The sequence below is a fragment of the Triticum aestivum genome, chromosome 2A (assembly GCF_018294505.1).
Source record: "Triticum aestivum cultivar Chinese Spring chromosome 2A, IWGSC CS RefSeq v2.1, whole genome shotgun sequence".
NCBI lineage: Eukaryota > Viridiplantae > Streptophyta > Magnoliopsida > Poales > Poaceae > Triticum > Triticum aestivum.
The window spans coordinates 414074926-414079692 of NC_057797.1; positions in this window are offsets into that span (position 1 = coordinate 414074926).

The following is a 4767-nucleotide window of genomic DNA, read 5'->3' on the forward strand; positions in this document are numbered from 1 at the left end:
ACCTCCGGCGGCCATCCGACCCGCGGCACTCCTCGTGCCGTGCTGCCACGGCTCCGCTGCCCCAATCGCACTGCTGGCCCGCGCCCGCGGCCACCCCTCTCCGTCGACGCCCCATCTCCGGCCGCTCCGGCCGCCACGACCGGCGTCTCCCCTGGCCGACGCCCTGCTGCACCAGGTCATGGGCTCCGCCCGCTAACGGGCGCCCCATAGCCCCCCTGCGCCCGAAACCCGCAAAGCCCCTCTAGGCCAATGACAGGAGGGCCCCGCCTCTAGAACGAATTAAAAAAAACAAAGGAATTAAAAAAATACATAAATAAATAAATAATTAATGATAAAAATAAATAATTAATTAATTAACTAATTAGTTAAGTTATTTAATTCTGATTAAATTAACTAATTAAGGTAATTAACCCAATGATTAATTAACCTAATTAACTACTGTTAATTAGTTAATTAATTAGTATGATAGTGGGGCCCACCTCCCTAATTAATTTTGATTAGTTTAATTAATCTGTTTAATTAAAATATGTCACTGACCAGTGGGACCCACTGGTCAGGTCAGGTTGACCAAGTCAACCCTGTTGACTGCTGATGTCAGCATGACATCATGCTGATGTCATTAATTTGTTTTTCGAATTAATTTAAATAATTAATTAAATTCTAGAAATTATTAAAATCTTTAGAAAATCATATCTTTTAATCCGTAACTCGGATGAAAATACTTTCTACATGAAAGTTGCTCAGAATGACGAGACGAACCCGAATACGCAGCCCGTTCGTCCGCCACGCACCCCTAACATGTCAAACTCGCAACTTTCCCCCTCCGGCTCCTCTGCCCGAAAACACGAAACACCGGGGATACTTTCCCGGATGTTATCCCCTTTCACCGGTATCACCTACTACCGCGTTAGGGCACCTCTAACGTCGTTACTTGTCATGTCATGCATCACTATGCATATGCTTGCTTATATATTTATTGTTTCTCCCCCCTCTTCTCTCGATAGACACCGAGGCCGATGCCGCTGCTACCCAGTATGACTACGGTGTTGACGACCCCTCTCTCTTGCCAGAGCAACCAGGCAAGCCCCCCCCCCCTTGATCACCAGATATCGCCTACTCTCCTCTATACTGCTTGCATTAGAGTAGTGTAGCATGTTACTGCTTTCGTTATTCCTATCCTGATGCATAGCCTGTCCTTGCTACTACTGTTGATACCTTTACCTGCAATCCTACTTGCTTAGTATAGGATGCTAGTATTTCCATCTATGGCCCTACCTTCTTGTCCGTCTGCTGTGCTATACTATCGGGCCGTGATCACTCGGGAGGTGATCGCGGGTTTATACTATGTACTTTATACTTGATACATGTGGTGATTAAAGACGGGTCGGCTCGTAGGAGCACCCGCGAGTGGATCTTTGAGGCGGAGCGACAGGGCAGGTTCAGACCACCTAGGAGAGAGGTGGGCATGCCCTGGTCAGCGTTCGGGGATACTTAACACGCTAAACGAGATTTGGGTATTTGATCTGAGTCTGGCCATCTGGCTTATACGCACTAACCATTTACGCGGGAGTAGTTATGGGTATCCCGGCGTCGTGGTATCAGCCGAAGCCTTCGTGACGTCAGCGACTGAGCGGCGCGCGCCGGATTGGAACGTAAGCCTGCTCTTGTATTAAGGGGGCTAGTTCTGCTTCCGGCCGCGTCCGCAACGTGCAGGTGTGCTAAGGGCGATGGGCCCAGACCCCTGTGCGCTTAGGTTTAGACCGGCGTGCTGACCTCTCTGTTGTGCCTAGGTGGGGCTGCGACGTGTTGATCTTTCGCGGTCGGGCATGACCCCGAAAAGTGTGTCCGGCCAAATGGGATCAAGCGTGTTGGGGTATGTGGTGCACCCCTGCAGGGAAGTTAATCTATTCGAATAGCCGTGATCTTCGGTAACAGGACAACTTGGAGTTGTACCTTGACCTTATGACAACTAGAACCGGATACTTAATAAAACACACCCTTCCAAGTGCCAGATACAACCGGTGATCGCTCTCTCACAGGGCGACGAGGAGAGGATCATCGGTTAGGATTATGCTATACGATGCTACTTGGAGGTCTTCATTCTACTCTCTTCTACTTGCTGCAAGGCGGAGGCTGCCAGAAGCATAGTATTCGACAGGATTAGCTATCCCCCTCTCTTATTCTGGCTTTCTGCAGTTCAGTCCACCGATATGGCCCTTTTCACATTTACCCATGCATATGTAGTGTAGCTCCTTGCTTGCGAGTACTTTGGATGAGTACTCACGGTTGCTTTCTCCCTCTTTTTCCCTATCCCTTCTACCTGGTTGTCGCAACCAGATGTTGGAGCCCAGGATCCAGACGCCACCGTCGACGACGACTCCTACTACACCGGAGGTGCCTACTACTACGTGCTGCCCGCTGACGACGACCAGGAGTAGTTAGGAGGATCCCAGGCAGGAGGCCTGCGCCTCCTTCGATCTGTATCCCAGTTTGTGCTAGCCTTCTTAAGGCAAACTTGTTTAACTTATGTCTGTACTCAGACATTGTTGCTTCCGCTGACTCGTCTATGATCGAGCTCTTGTATTCGAGCCCTCGAGGCCCCTGGCTTGTAATATGATGCTTGTATGACTTATTTTATTTGTAGAGTTGTGTTGTGATATCTTCCCATGATTCCTTGATCTTGATCGTACACATTTGCGTGCATGATTAGTGTACGGTCAAATCGGGGGCGTCACAAGTTGGTATCAGAGCCGACTGCCTGTAGGAATTCCCCTTCCACACTCCTTGGCTGAAGTTGAGTCTAGACATTACAAAAACTTTTACTAACATGGCTGTGTGCCTTACGGGCCCACATCGCCATCTGGGTGGTATTAGGCTCTTTTACTCCTCGATCCTTACTCTGGGACACTGAACTCTCTCCTACTCGGGTTAAACGATTTTACTAACTCTAACACTAGGATCCCGTGACCACGTTCACCCCAAAGTTGGATAAGCCCTAGTTATTCTTTAGAGTAGTACTTGAACATTATCCACATTGTCATTTGACTCCTGTGAAAACATCTTTGTTTTCAGATGGAACCCACAAGGCAGGTCGTGCGCCACACGACGGCCATTGGTGCCTCAGGATCACCTGCTGTGTTAGTTGAGATGATGACCTATCTGGGTTATCGCTGGCACCCTGAGTACACCGTCTATGAGTATCAGGACTTCAACCAGGAGCAGTACCGTGCCATCGTCCACCTCTACTCTCGGGAGTATGACTCCACTACCGTGCTGCACACTGCTCATGGTGTTGGAGTGACTATCGATATGGCGGTCCACGATGCTGCTTATGCTGCTCTGACACGTCTTTGTGGAGAGTATCAGGAGTTGGACACCTCCCCCTTCAGGCACATTGCTATCGCATCCGATGTTGGTGCGGAGGGATACTACACTGCTGCCTACTCCACTGTCACACGAGAGCCCTTCTACCATCAGAACCTGGTTCTGCATGCTGATGGGCTGGATAGAGCTAACCGAGCTCTTCGCCACGAGTTGTACACCACCTGTCAGCACCTGTATCGTGCTCTAACGCTGTTGCACCCCTCTGTCCGCTCTGGTGATCTATCGCGTTCTGCGATCTACCCTGCCCGGACCGTGATGCCCCAGGGCGTCGGCTGGCCAGATGTGGGAGGCTACTCTCCTGCATTGGGCCCTCTCCTGCCACCTGCGCATTGGGTTCCACACCAGAGTATCCGCGGACCCCAGGCTACTCGCGTGGAGGTCTTCCCTTAGCGTCACTACCAGCTGTCGGGCTACACCTACCTCCGCAGTACCGCATGGGACTGACGTAGACTTGCTTATTAGTGTTAGATGCATTCGCCGCGAGCCTATGTGCCGCCTATGATGTCTTAGCCTATGTACTGAACACTTTGTAACGAACTCTATGCATGATCTCTTTTGTAAGATATGCCGACTACTATGTAGTATCTATCGTGCTGCTTTCGTTGTGCATGTTTCATCATGAATGATTCTTGCTTTTGCAAATTTCTCAATGATGAACTACCCCTGTTAAATATTAGCAGGATGGTTAGACCAGGTGGTCGTGGTCGTGGTGGCAACGCCCCACCACCGCCTGAGTACATGGCTGGGATGATGCAACAGTTTGAGCTGAATCGTCAGTTCATGGAGAATATTATGGCTCAATTTCCTCGCCCCAATATGAACCAGCAGCCAACCCAAGTGACTCTGCAAGATTTCATGTGCCTCAACCCAACCGTGTACCGCAGCTCAACTCAGCCTCTGGATGCTGACGACTGGCTCCGTGACATCACCTATGAGATGGAGTCTGCTGATGTAGCCCCTGCCAGCTATGTCACCTTTGCTTCCTTCTTCCTGAAAGGACCCGCGGCTCAATGGTGGGACAGCCACAGGCGTACTCTGCCAGCTGGAACAATTATCACCTGGCCAGACTTCCAAGCTGCCTTCCGTGCTCGCTTCATTCCTCAGGGAGTCATGGACCGGAAGAAGCGTGAGTTCTGCAATCTCGCCCAAGGCAACAAAACTGTGGAAGCTTACCAGCGGGAGTTTCTTGACTTGTCCCGCTATGCTGAAGAAGACATTGCAACTGATGCACGCAGACAGGAGAAGTTCCATGATGGCCTTCAAGATGACATCAAGCTCGCACTTCTAGTGCATGACTTTGCTGATTTCGCTACTCTGGTGAACAAAGCCATCAATGTCGAAACTGGACTGCAGGAATACCAGAGCTCTCACAGGCGCAACCGT